The sequence below is a fragment of the Adiantum capillus-veneris genome, chromosome 16 (genome assembly GCF_014529385.1).
Source record: "Adiantum capillus-veneris isolate H3 chromosome 16, ASM1452938v2, whole genome shotgun sequence".
Classification (NCBI taxonomy): Eukaryota; Viridiplantae; Streptophyta; class Polypodiopsida; order Polypodiales; family Pteridaceae; genus Adiantum; species Adiantum capillus-veneris.
Genome location: NC_140946.1, coordinates 36757636 through 36773409, shown reverse-complemented (window position 1 = coordinate 36773409; position 15774 = coordinate 36757636).

Here is a 15774-nt window from a genome sequence, read left to right as displayed (position 1 = left end):
AGAACTTATATGTTGAAGAACCATTGTGGTAGTAATTAGGTAACAAAGGAAGTGTGAGTATGGGGTGGAAAGTGGGGGCTTGGCTCGGGTTGCCAATGCCTATGAGAAGGGTGGTCCCGATTGGTCGGGAACTCTCCGTCCCCATAGTGTTATAAATCGATGCTAGTATTACTCATTGCCCCAAGAGTGGCGAAGCCTCAAGTGTACGTGCCTCTGAAACATGGGGAAAAAAGCACTCAAAACTTCTCTCCTCTTGGAAGGTGGGTTTTAGGACCAAAAATTGATTAGACACGCTTCCATTGTGGGGTGCAACTAGATCTCGATGCTAGTAGGCTCGAACTCGATTCACTTGGTGATGAGAGATCGTCCGCTAGTTGAACCCAAAACCACATTGTTTGTTTCTGTTGTAGATCTAGTGGCCATCAGGTTTACCATCAGATCCGTCGTTTGAGACGACGGGGTGGGGACCTCACAGTTCCAGATGTCTTTTGGACCAGCATAACAAGAAGGATTTTCCTCTTTTGCAAGGCAAGGAAAAGGCCATGCACACGGTGCATCGCCTCACAGTACAGGTTCTTCACATGGAAGAAAAGCATAAGTGTTGTGTGTCTGCTTCAATGTGGCAGGCCACCTTTGGCCCCCATGAGTTGATTTGCATGCATGACACTATTAACTGACACCGTGTTTGTATTTTAGTGGATGATGGTGCAACTCATAACTTCTTGAACTATAAGCTAGTCAAGAAATTGAAGCTTACACAGACTCCCTGCTCCCACAAGTGTTGACCCACTTAAGCCATTTATAATAGAGACTGATGCTAGTGATAAAGCAATTAGTACGGTACTTCTCTAGGAGGGAATACCTATAGCCTTTGAAAGATAAAAGTTGGATAGAGCTCCACACAATTATTTTGTCTATGAGAGGGAGCTCTATGTCATAGTTCACACTTTACATAAGTGACGACACTATTTATATAGTGCCGAGTTTGAAGTAGTTTTTGACCATGAGAGTATAAAATGGTTTACTACTCAAACAGACTTGAAGGGTGGTCAAGCTATATGGACAAAGATCCTTCAAGATTATGATTATAAGCTACAATATTGTAAGGGGCGATATAATGTAGTAGCGGATGCACTAAGCCAAATGCCTCAGATTAATTCACTTGCTTTCACAGAAATAAAGACTGAATTTTTGGATTCATAACGTGGAAAGTGTGCACAAGATCAATCATATGCTAAAGTGTGGAGTGCAATTTTAAGAAGGGATCAGTCACACTCACATGTCTCTGCACAGCCAGATCAACATGTTTTTGCACGTGCACATAAAAACTCCAACACAGAGAGCTCCATCCCTACTCAGGAAGAGCTTAAGAGATGGAAGAATTTTTCCATTGACAATGGCTACTTACTCCACAAGGGTAGAGCATGTATGCCAAAGGACTCAAACACTAGGCGCCAATATTATTTGAGTGTCATGATAGTCCAACTGCTGGTCATCCAGGTATTCATAAAACGTATGCCTTAGTTTAATGACAATTTTATTGGCCAGGCTACATCATCATGTTCAAGAGTACGTACTAAACTGCGAAAAGTGCCAAGTTAATAAGGTAGGTGGCCTTTTACATCCTTTAGAGATTCCACAAGGTAAGTGGGAGAGTACCTCTATGGATTTTGTAGTAGGAGTACCTGATAAAAATTGTGGCCGTGATGCCATATGGGTAATTCTATACCATCTAACAAAGATGGGTCGATTCATTCCCACTAAGACTACGACTAAGACATCAAAATTAGCACAACTATTTATAGAACATATATATAGACTCTACGGACTTCCAACTAGTATTATTAGTGACAGAGATCGAAAGTTTGATAATCACTTTTGGAGAGTTGTGTTCCAAAAGTTAAAAACTACACTTAATCTTGGTACGGCTGATCATTCAGAAACAGATGGTCAAACCAAAAGAGTTATTCAATTGCTAGAGGATATGCTATGAGCATACGTTAGAAAGAACAAAACCAATTGGAAAGACTACTTGCTTGTATTGGAATTTTCTTATAATATTTCAAAGCATATGACTACAGGATTTAATGCATTTATGCTTTTATATGGAATTGAACCTAGATCACCCAATACGTTGGGGTTGGCTATGGAGAAGACACAACAAGAGAAGGATTTTCTCCAAGACCATTTTGATATGCTTCGAGTTGCTCGACAGAATGCTAAGCAAGCTCAAGATCGTTATAAGAAGTACGCAGATGAGCATCGTCGTGCTCAAGGTTCCGGAGCATTCAGAAAGTCTAAAGACGGGAAAAGTTTCTAAACTTTCACCACAATATTATGAACTGTTTAACATTCTCAAACGTATAGGTCAAATGGCCTATAAGTTATCTCTTCACGAGCACTCACGAGTTCACCCTTTTTTTCATGTTAGCCATATAGGAAAACAACTAGGATAGAATGATAATCTCATTGACATAGGTGTGTTAATTAACCTTATCAAACTGCCAAGCATCCCTCATGAACCTGAAAAGATTTTGGATTCTCTCATGAGCTTTGCACCAGACATCATGTCAGACGATAGGTGTTGGTAAAATGGATGAAGAAGGTTCTACATGGGAGAATATCTATGCACTTAAGAAATGTTTTCCTACCTTTGTTATTGAGGACGAAAACGATTCTCTAAGGGGGGGGGGGGGGGGGGGGTCATTTAAGAACACGAGTCCTACAGGCAAGGCCACTGACACGACTAAACAATGTGTATGCTAGGGGGAGGATATAAGATAGCATGGTTGGGTGGAGACTAGCACACAACATTACTCTCATCCTTCCACTTCATCTACAAAGTTCACTAATATGTCATGCACAACTACATGCTTTGTCTCTTGAGCATACTAGATCTCACTCACGTATAAGAAATGTCTTGTCTCTTTCTCCTTATATGTTAGTATTGTCATTGAGACTATACCATCTCGCACCTGAGAAACTTGCAGTGGGTAGATGATGTAGGACCTAGCTCTTTACACAATGACTAGGCAGCCCAATTGCATCTAAAAAGACTGCTCTCCAAGCTTTACCAGACACCCACTATCTCTCAAGAGTCTCTAGATCTGTGTGATCTCAGGAACATAAAGCACATGTCATAATATATAGGATGTGCCATTGGGTAATAACAACCATACATCTCCTGCACTCTCTATGTGATATGTTGATCCGCCAACTAGATGCACACAACCAAGCTCCCCCTAGTAGAGTTACTAAGCCTGTCATGAAATTATGTGACGTGGAGTGTTGCATACTCATCTAGTAGCCATGGGGAGCAAGCATCATCTCTATCATACATAAAATAAAGAGGAACACCAAAGGTAAATGTGATATCATTGTCACTGGTATACAAAGCCACCTCTCTAGCTTATGCCAAAACCACCTTTGCATCACATATACATCTCTGTTGCTACCTCATACACCTGAAACAACAACATCCAATGTATTTTGTGTGACCAAAATTCCAACAACACATGTATTGGCAAGAGCGAGACAACTGTCTCTCAGAAATTGTCACTATCAACTCTGCTTTGTCACACATAATGGATGTCATATTAGTGAAGAGAACGCATATACATCAAAGTGGGAGATCACTCGACCACTCCACTAATCAAGCATGAAACCACATCAATGTAATGCTTGCATATGGAATTTATAGCTGACTAAGCTCTACCACGAGATATATAGAAGCAATGTCCATGTCTTCTCTAAACCAAGTAAAATACTATATGCAATAGATTCACAATCAAAAAGTCCGTCAATAAAAAATTGTGCATACCATAAGATTATATGTAGACACTATGAGCATACCATAAATCTCACTCTTGAAAAAGTGGATACAAGAACACTAAATCCATATTCAAGCTAACAAAATCTATCAAAGTAAGAGTAAACACTCGATCACTGTCAAAGTGGGAGTAAATCTAGACTACGAAAGCATCAGAGGCTAATATGTAGATACGTAGAAACCATGGTGAGAATTTTGGGAATAATGAACAAAGCTTCTCTTGAAATTTGAAAAAAAACTCAAAAAATCTCACCAAAATTGCACAGACTATAAACGAGCAGTCAATGTCTCATTAAAAAATCCGCGTATGATATACCTAAACTACCTAGATTGTGGCAATCTAGGTCACTCCTCTTTGGACAACTGCACCCATCCAAAATCCCTATAAACTTGTAGATTTTCCACTTGCAATCACTTGATATTTCCATATGCATACATAGCTATAAACGTGCTTAAGATCATGAGAAAATCATGCATAAAATCTACAATCGAGAATATATCAGATACACCAAGAAAACTTGCTATCCGATCAACAAGTGCAAACAAAATAGTGCACCAAACCTCACTATCCACCACAAGAGGTGATACCCGGCAATAACTGAAATGCAAAACCAACCAAACTATGGCTCAATCATCACCCAAAGAAAGGTCAAAAATAGGTTTCAATGATGCCAAAATGCCTACAAAACTCTCTAGAATTATGTGCTCCACTCTCCAAAATTGACTCAATCGCACGAGCCAACGCACATAGCCTATGATGAATCTACTCTCGAATTATAAGAGTCCACAAAAGTGAATATATTTACCAAATTCTCTCAACTTATGCACATAAATATGGGAAATTTTCAACCCACACTCTCTTCATTCAGAGCAATTTTCCAACCCACACTTTCTTCATTAAGAGCAAATTATGAATGCATAAAACAAGAGAACAATTAAGCTCAATCCAAGATCTCAAGATGTAACCAATCAAGTCCAAAATTATTCTAAATCACCACACTATGCATACATGGTCTGCATATCATTCTCTAAGTGTATGTCTATGTATGCATACAAATATACATGTAAAAAAACTCCTACAGTACAAAAACGTGGGCTGTTGTTGCAAAATTATGGACATCAAAATCAGACCAAATGGACAGCACCATTGCATTTAGAGAATGCAAAAACTCTAGGTTACACCCTGGCCTTGCATAAATCACATTTTATATGCAAAAGTTATGCAAAAAACATTGTTTTGGAGCCCGAAAAGTGACCTGCACAAATGAAAATATGTATTCCTCCTCCAAATGTGGCTAAAAAATCCCATACACGCCTGCAATACACTCTTTTATCAAGCTTGGGAACATTATTCACGCTTTCATGAGCTTAGATATGGTGGTTAACATCCCTCAAGATTCCATGAGCTTAGATATGATGGTTTCTTACCAACCTCAAGCTTGAGAAGTGAGTGCTTTATTGCATCCACATTTGTAGGAGGAATAGGTATTTGCATTTGCACATGTCACTTTTTGAGCTCCAAAACAATGTTTTTTTCATAATGTTTGTATATGAAATGCATTTTATGTAAGGAGGGTGTAACTTGGCATTTTGGCATGCTCCAAATGTAATGGTGATATCTCTTTGGTCTAATTTTGATCTCCAATTTTTTTGCAAATAGTAGCCTGCTTTTTTGTGTTGCAAAAGTTTTTTGGTGTGTATATGTGTACGCATACGCAGACATACACTTCCAAATTGATATGCAGACCATGTATGCATACTATGGTGCTTTATAGTGATTTTGGGGTTGATTTGCTACAACCAAAGGGCTCTAATTGAGCTTGGATATTCTAATGTTTTGTGCATTTATGATTCTTTTAGTAAATAATGTGTGGGTTGAAAATTTTAGGAAATTTATCTGCCTAAGTTGAGAGAATTTGGTGGATGTATGCACTCTTGTGCACTCTCAGGATTCTAGGGGGAGGGTGATCAAGTTTGGCCTTGAGAAGGGATGCTAATACTTTGGGTCTAACCTCCTTCAAGTACACATTTCATGCATCTCCAAGGTGCTATGGCATTGCCCCTAGCCTAGCATTGACACCCATGAGACAAAGTGCCACAAAAAAAAGGCAAAGACCAAAACAACCCAAGAGTGGTTGAGAATACCGCTAACAACTCTCACTTTGTGTGTTGTATGACTATGTCAAAAGTCAAATATGTTAAGGTTCTAAAAATATGGAGGATGAAGCTACACAAGAGACACTAGAAAAAGGAGAAGAGTGTAGATGGTGGGAACAGTCTCTAGCTAGAGATTCAAAAGGGGCACATGGGGTGTCTAGATTGGTAACTACCAAGGGTAGCTTCTACAGTAACAAGCACAATGCACAATCAATCAAAAGCCCAGTTCAAGGGCTATAAATAGAACCCACTATTCAATTTTGGGGACTCTACACTACACATGGCACTACTTCCATACCACACACACTTCATCATTACTATTTATATCTCACATCTCTTCATGCTCTTATAACTCTAATCAAGCCTAAAGAAGACTTAACTCATTATTGTACTTGTTTCTACCAATCTGAATACATTCCAATTCTAGTCCCCAATTCCAGTGTTCAATTCAGTTTGTGTTTTAGTTGCATTCTTCTCTTTATTACAATCTTGTTTGACATGAAGTATTGACCAAGTTGAAACTAAATCTAGCTGACCAACCTGGAATAGCTATCATAAGTGTTCACCTCATTCCATTTTAGCAATCATGGTGGCTTGAGCTAACTTGCTCTTAACAATCAAAATATCTCCTAGTCGGTGCTAGAGATATCAGATATCAGTCATGCCACCAAGAAGAGTAGCACGTGGTAGGAGGCCAACTACCTGATTTATGGATGATGCAGACCATGTTAGCCCAATTGAGGAAGAGTCAGAGCAAGGCTTTGACACTGAGAGAGAGCTTGTGAATGAAACATACTTTCCTCCAGGACCAAGAACAACTGATGAATCAAGGGATTCTCAGCACTCAACCCATTCTAGGTGAAGAGGGGTAGAGAGAGAAGAACGACGTGACTCCATCCCATGGATCTCAACATAGAAAAAAATATAATGAAGAAAGTGAGGATAGCAAGCGGAGCCATCTATCAATGGGGCACACTATTGGGGGACCAAATTTTGACTAGGAAGCTTCGCATTGCATGGATTTTATTAAAAATGAAGGGTTCTATTTGATAGACTCTGCATCCTTGAACAATCTCTTGCAGTTCTTGGAGGGGCTAACCTTCTTAGGGGTCAGAGTGCTCGTCTCTATAGGGTTGTGAAACCGTGACGAGCGATGGATTAAGAGGTTGAGATAGAGGAGTGTGTTAGAGTTTTGACATCTCAAGTGAATTATCCAAAGTGATCCCATTATTTTTTTTGGATTTTAGGTATTTATTTTACTTAAATGTTGTAATTGCTTCGTCTAATTGCACTCATTCAGGATCTTGCCATCCATCTTATGCATCAAATTGTTATGCTTTGGTTGTGTCTATCTTACATAATGTCGAGGAATGTTTTCAAGAAGCTAACACAGATACCATTTTTTGGAGTTCTCTTTGTAAAACACATATTATTTTGATAAATTGGGAATATTGTAACTCCTATTTTCTCGAATAAACTCTGTAATTAATGAGCCGGCGCTACAAGCTTCCAGATTGTATCAACCTGTCATTCCCCAGCTTTGGTAGAACTCCAGATTATTAGTTTTGACCACCCAAAAACCTTTGCTAAGGTATAAAAGCCAATTTTTGTAAGTTTTGGATAATGAAATACACAGCGTGAGCTAACGACGCTCACTCCTCTCCTTCTCGCTCTTCCTACTCCCTCCTCAGTTGTCACATTGCAGTCGCATTTGTTGCATTGCAACCGCAGGTAAGAGCTCTACGCATTGACGTAAGCAGTTCACAGCAATTCATAGCTTTTGGCGCCGCCGACCATAGCCTAATTTTATCATAACTAATAATTTACACTTTCAAATAAAAAACTAAGCATAGGCAGCGTATTGGGGCATCATTGCTAAGCATTTAGATACATTCTAGGTCGAAAACGACTAGGTCGAAAATCCACTGCTGTTAATAATTGCGATTTTGAAACTTTACCTAAAGTGGGGTTTGAAACCATAATCATGTGTGCTTAGGTCCTATAAACTTGTCTTAGAAGTTTCGTTACGTTTGGATGTCATTTGATGTTGTAACAGATGTGATTTGTTTGCCGATGAGCGATTGGCTTTTAGTGATTTCAGTCACTTGAGTGTAGCTTGAGTTAGATGCGAGTTGTTAGTTGTTTTCCGAGTGATTGGCACCCTCTTGTAGCCTCTATGCACTAGTCGAGTCAGCTTGATTCCATGGATTGACAATTTAATCGTGGTTCTCGCTAATACTGCAATAAGATAGGATGGTGAGGCTAGACATGTGTCCCACATTTGGCGCCGTTGTCAGGGATCAAAGAGACCTAAACTAGGGAAAAACACGAGTGTCTTGTGAAGTTATTCTTTAACTTCCTCTAGGTTTACCTAGAGTTTAAAAATTTCTTTTAGAAATCGCATCACTTAAGATTGTCGTCTTTTACTGAGTAGAGGTAGCTTGGAAGTAATCGTACTTACTAAGTGCCTTTAGGATTGTACGATTGTAGAAATAGATTAGGATTTTGAGAATGATTGGTGTGGGTGGAGATTAGATGAGACAAGTAAAAGATCAGTGCTCAGAAAAACATAAAAGACAAGAAAACGAGTGTTTGTGGACACTTTCCACAACCCCATTGCATGAGAATCTAGGAGTAGGGTAAGTAAGATCCGAGGAGGATTTCAGAACATTGCTCTCTCTAAAAGAATCAAGTGTGAGAAGTTGCAGAGTTTCAGATCTACGGCTAGAAATTGCTCTCTCTGAAAGAATCAAGTGTGAGAAGTTGCAGAGTTTCAAGTCTACGGCGAGAAATTGCACAAAAAGACTCGAAACCACTCAATCCGACTGAAGAGTAAGCTTAAAAGTTGTCTGAACCAGTTGGAAAGCTCAAAGACACTTCGAGGTAAAAATTTCAAGAGTTGGCCAAAACTCAGATTATTTACTTTTTCTTGGCATTTTTTCCAAATTAAGTTTTTACTTGATTCATAGGCTTACAATAGCTCATATAAAGTTTGTCTTTGAAAAAATTGCAAAAAAGTGTTCATTTCAAGTGTTAACTAAGTCAACGTCTGTTAACAAAAGCTGCTAAAGATCGAAGACGTACAAATGCACATCGAGGATAAATGCAAAGAAGCATTAAAAATTGGAGTTACACATTTTCCACTTTTTTTCAAAATGGTAATGTATTGTAAATTCCCGATTTATTTCAATCCATTGTAATGTTTTAATGTGTTACAGGCTCAATGGGAGTTCCAAGTTGTAAAGAATAGGTCACTTACTGTGCCTAGGTTGCAGATTTAGTAAGTGGTGAGTCCTAAAGGCCTTGGGCGCTTGGAGATTGCATATTTTTAACCTAGGTATATAAGGCAGTGTGTAAAAGAAATTAGGGTTCTCAAGTCATTTGTTGAGAGCACTCTTTGGTGAGAGCTTTGAGGTGTGTAGCTATGGATTCCTTAAGATTCTCCTTGATCATGAGACTTGATTAACACTAATCAATGATTCATTCTCTCTCACTATGTCTCTCTCTTACTTCTTATGATTGCCTATGATGCTTAGATTAACTAAATCTTAACTAATTAGTGATTAATCTCTCTCTAATATTGTGTGATTGTCCTCTTTTGCTTGTGTGTGCATGTAGGTTTAATTGGAGTGTGGTGCTCGATAGGTCTATGTGTGTTTGCTTGTGATTAGTGTGTTGTATGATAGGATTAGTGTTGTGTGCGTCTAGCAATCGTAGTGTGTGTGATTGGGTTGATTAGAGGTGAAGAGAAGTGGATATGGAGATTGCCCTTCATTGAGGCTTCGCTCCTCCATAGGCTGAGAAGCTCACCTCATAGAGTTAACCATTTGTGCTGCCACGATTAGCTCACTAACCGTGTGAGTGTTTCCATGCCCTAGCCAGGTAACTCATCCCTCCGGATTGATAATTTTGTTGGTCATTGGAGCTATTGCAACGATGGAACCCCCAACATTTGGCGTCGTTGCCGGGGATGATGGCCTACGCTAGTGTAATTGTGGCATAAACGAATGCGTTCCCTCACTAATTTCACTTATGTGTTCATGTTTTTGTGGATTTTGAATGTGTGTGCATGAAGCATTGTGTTTATAATTCCCTAATGTGTGACCATATATTGCCAATTGTGTGTTTACACACTCTAATTTCTCACTAACCCCTTGCTAATTTGACTATTTTTTTCTAATTTACTAATGTGCTATGAAGGATTGGAGCATTTGACCATTCAATTGATCTTCAACGGAAAGGTAATTAAGGTGGTATTCTCAACGTCTCTAGAATTTAGAGATGTGTAGAATTGTGTAGAGATCCCACCATGATGCAATGTAATGCTATGCTATGTTGATGCAATGCAATGTTGATGTTAAGGATGAAAAATTTTACGATTTTTCATTTTCACGTCGTTGTAATGCCGAAATTTTTAAGAATTGGCGGCGCTTGAATTTGATAAGTTTCACTTGCTAATTTATGAATGTGTGTTGCTAATTGGGTGCCTAATCAAATTAATTGCATGTTTGGATGGTCAATCTTAGTGTGTGTGCATTTTAATTGAGTGTGTCTATGCTAATTTTACGTGTGTGCACTATTTTGCCTATGTTTGAGCACCTAGAAATCAATGTGTGCGTTATGATTTGTGAATTGTGATGATTGATATGTGTTGTACACATGCCCAACAATTGATTGGTGAAGTCATATTGCAAATTCGACAAATTTCACCCTTTTGTGTGCACACCTAAAGATTGGCAAAAGCTGTCAATTTTTTAGTATGTGTACCTAAAAAAGTGTTTAATTTGCATGGTTAATTCAATGTTTTGATTGCATAAATGATGTGTGTAATGATCAAATGTTACGTTTTTGTGCTCAAAACATGGATTTACACACTCTAATTGCGTCAATTTTTGACCTATTTTTGTCGATAATTTTACCAATTTTTGTCGGTGCTCAAAACATGGATTTACACACTCTAATTGCGTCAATTTTTGACCTATTTTTGTCGGTAATTTTACCAATTTAATTGCCTATTCTTTATTTTATTGATAGAATTTTTTGACAATTGAATTGATGTGATTTTGAAAATTTTATTTAGCTGCACTATTCCCCAATGTGTGGAGAATTTATAGAAATTTTTAGGGTATTTTTCGGATAATTTTTGGTATTTTTTGGTTTTTTTTTAAAAAAACTGCATTAATTTTTGGATAATTCCATAAAATTTTGATTTTGCAATCTTCAGGAGCTATTTTGTGTGTGTGTATTTACGGCATCATTTTGTTCGCATTCGTGCCCTCCGTGGTCGAGTTTTGAGTGTTTTGCTATTTTCGGGGGTCAGGTTGATGTTTGTGTCGTAAATCGTATTTTCGGTATGCTTTTGCGTATCGGAAATGCTCGGTTGTGTATTGCGATGATTTTCTAAGATTTTTCAAGAAATTTTTGGACTTTTCTGGTGAATTTTTGGAGTTTTTGGCTAATTCTCGACCTATTTTTGGCATTTTTAGAAATAATATATATATATATATATAATTAACAAAGGAAGCGGGTTTCGAGCTTCGGTTCCGTGCCTTGCGGTGCATAAAAAAACTCCGAGTCAGATAGATCTTTACGGTCCCTGGGGATAGTAGCCTGCAACGTTAAAACTTTCTTCTTCTCCTTTTTCTCTGCGGGTGAACACACCCCACACTCACATATACACACACAATCACTCTCTCTCTAACTACTCCCTTTATCTCTCTCTTTCCCTCTATCTCTAACTTTCTCTCTCTTAATTCTTTCTCTCTCATAGACTCTCTCGCTCGTGTGCAGTGTTAGAAAAAAACCGAGGTTTGGTTAGATTTTGAGCTCGCCTTTAATAAAATCGGCCAATTTACACAAATTTTTGTGTAATTACCGGGAAAACCTTCAAATTTTGACTTGAAATTCAGCAGAATTTCAAGTTTCCCACATTAAGGGTGCGCTAGAGTCGCAGATTCCGCCAGTCAACGGCCGTGCGCACTGTGCAACCTACAGGTAAGTACTTAGCACGTAATTTAATTTCAATTTCCCTTTTAAAGAAAACAATAAAAAAACTCTTAAAAATCCAATAAATCAAATTTAAAAAATCAAAGAAACATTAAAAAAATTCAAAATTCAAAATATTAAATAAAAAATCCAAAAAAAACAAAAATTCAACTAAAAAGAATAAAAAAATCAAAAAGAGACTAAAAAATTTTCCAAAAAAATCAAATAAAAATTCAAAAAAAGAATTTAAAAAAATTACTTATAGAAAATTTAAAAAAGTTTTAAAATTTCATAAAAATTTCAAAAACCTCTTAGACAATTCTTCTTAAAAATTAAAAAATTCAAAGATAATTCACCAAAAAGAACATAGAAAAAATCACGGAAAAATAAAAATCACAAAAATTCCAAAAACTCACAATAAAATAAAAAAATTCACGAAAAAAAACATAGAAAAACCAAAAAAAATCTAAAAATTCGCAAATAAATCACAATCTGACACAGATAAATCCCTAAACCATAAAACTTTTGTAAAAACTCAAAAAAATCATTTAAAAATCTAAAATTGATCGGGAAAAATCCCAAGAAACCATAAAAATCATAAAATCTTCTAAAAAAGTTAGAAAATTCACAGAAAAATTACAAAAAAAGTCAAACTTTCTCAAAAAAATCTAAAAATATACCAAAAAATTAGAAAATTCAAATTTTCAAAGTCAAATCTATAGTCGAGAGCTAGAATTGCAAGATCCAACAGATTAACCAATAGAAGCCAATTTAATTGGAGAACCAAGCCAAAAACGGTACAAAGGTCAAGATGGAGCAATCTACAGCTTGATGCTCAGTGTTCTAAAAAAAGATGCCGACAACTTGGCAAGTACAGAAGATGAAACTTCTCAACTAGAGCTTGACATGATAGAGCTAAATGAAATACCACCATTCATGGCGTATTGCTCAGATTGCGGACGAAAAGGTGGACATGTTTTTGAAGGTTGTCCAAGAAATCCAGACAACAAGGACACATCAACTGCCAACAAGCAAGGTACAGAGAAAATTGAAAATGATAATCTCGATGTAAGTGCATTTAACTCGTTGCTTTTAATGCAATCAGATGATTCTGCATTAACATTAGAAGCACCAGTGAAAGCATTGCAAGTTCAAAATCAGCATGAGGATGCACAGGCACCTGGAAAGCTTAAAATTGATTCTTTGAACAACAAATTCTTGCATGAATTTAGTCAAGGTGTCGAGATATCACCAAAGGGTGAAAAGATTGTTAGGTTTTCAAATGATTCTACATCCACTACCACAAGTGTGCAATCATTCACGAGTCTAAGGGACACATCAGACAGAATGATTTTAGCTTTGTATGGTACGCATCATTCATATGCACACTATGTAGACCAAAAAGGGAAATTGTACAAAAAGGATCAACCAATGTTTGAACGATCCACATACTAGCTCATAGAAGTGAGAACAGGAGTACTATGGAGGTAACAGACTGCTATGGGTATCAAAACTGCAGGTTAGAGCATATGAAGTGAAGTCAAGTCACTCCCAAGAAAGAATGTTCACAAGGTATCAACCTAGGATACCTAAGTAGGTATACAAAAGAAAAACATCAAAAGATATGGAAGTCTACCACAACTCTCAAGAGGATACAGAACAAAGACGAATCTTAAAGAATCTTCCTCTTAGATAAGAATTCTACACAGGGTATACAAAGATTTGGCTACAAGTCAATTGCAAGCCAACTATAGCTACACCAGACCTACATGAAGATCTCAAGAACTTGACAAAACCTCGAGCAAAGCAAAGTCAACAACGGAGATACAAAGGTTATCAAGAGAGTTGGATTCCTAAGTCTTCCAATGCTCCTAGTCAAAATCCAGATGTCGATAGCCAACAGAGGCCTACAACAACATCAGAGACTCCTATAAAAACAAGCCTACTTGGAGAATCAAACGGATAATGGAGTCTTCACAGTCAAAGAAGGACAACCCTACCAACATGAATGCAGATTCAAAGAAGATAAAACAGGTATGGCAAAAGAAACCTTCAATGCCAACATGGTCCTTCACTAATCCTCTTTTTGAGGATTCAAGCTTACTTTTACCTGAAGAAATGTTTGTAGTAAGCTCAAGAGTATAAAAAGTCAAGTCGTCAAGGTGCAAAAAACACTCTTTCGCATAGTCAGAGTGGGGCTGCTGAGCCATAAAATGAGCAAAGCATTAGTCCCAAAGCTTCAATTCATATTAAACTTTGTGCTAAGAGTCATAGTTATTAGGCTTACGCTCAAGCTGAAAGAGTTGAGCATATCTAAAGTCATGTTGCTCGTGTTGCATGAGATGAGCATAAGAGTCGAAGTCTATTAACTTACAAATGGTGGAGTGACGTAGAGTCCAACACTCACGCACAGTGCATAGTAAGATGAGAGCACATATCCTCGTCAACAAAAACCATTCTTAAAGGGGTGCCAGCTTGCAAATCCATGTCATATGCTTTTATAGCTACACCATATTTTTTGAATAACCCCTCAAAATCATTCTTGCATAGCATACTGTTTTCCATGCATTTCTGTGTATGCATACATAGGATGTCCCATTGTTGGACATATGCATTAGACACTCTTTTTGCTTTCACCTATGCACCTTGAGTGAACTACAACAGGCAAACCAATGTTCCATCATGCTACCCTCTCATGTTTGCTGCCTTTTTAATTCCATATCTACCAGCAAATAATCCCTTGAGTACTTTATTAATATTTCCCATGCTAATAAGTACTCCAATAATGCGCGTATCCCAAAGGCACTTTTTTTCCACTGGGTTTTTTCTCTTTAGTCATCCAGGTATTAAACCCTAATCTAGAACCTCATCTTTCTACTTCCCTTGTATATACTTTTCATAAATAAACAGAAGCCTCCTCATTATGCTATTACAACGAACAAATGCAACATCGTCTCTCACAATAGACATATTCCGACCAATGAAGATGTTGCAACAAATTGAACCTCATCAACAAATTCAACGACCAATGAAGACAATCAGCCCATCAATAACCAATCAAATACCTTCCACAGCCGCCACGGACACTTTTCAACAGTGCCCGAGGACGGGCACTAAAATAGGAAAGGGGGAATGTTAATTGTGGCAATGTTAGTTAACAGAAGCTGCTAAAGACCGAAGACGTACAAATGCACATCGAGGATAAATGCAAAGAAAGAGTAAAGATTCGAGTTACACATTTTTCACGTTTTCCCAAAATGGTCATGTATTGTAAATTCTCGATTTATTTCAAGCCATTGTAATATTTTAATGTGTGATGGGCTCAATGGGAGTTCCAAGTTGTAAAGAATAGGTCACTTATTGTGCCTATGTTGCAAATTCAATAGGTGGTGAACCCTAAAGGCCTTGGGTGCCCGGACATTGTATATTTTTAACTTAGGTATATAAGACAGTGTGTAAAAGAAATTAGGGTTCTCAAGTCATTTGTTGAGAGCACTCTTTGGTGAGAGCTCTTGAGGTGTGTGGCTATGGAGTCCTTGAGATTCTCCTTGCTCATGAGACTTGATTAAATCAATGATTCATTCTCTCTCACTATGCCTCTCTCTTACTTCTTATGATTGCCTATGATGCTTAGATTAACTAGATCTTAACTAATTAGTGGTTAATCCCTCTCTAATATTGTGTGATTGTCCTCTTTTGCTTGTGTGTGCATGTAGGTTTGATTGGAGTGTGATGCTCGACAGATCTATGTGTGTTTGCTTGCGATTAGTGTGTTGCATGATAGGATTAGTGTTGTGTGCATC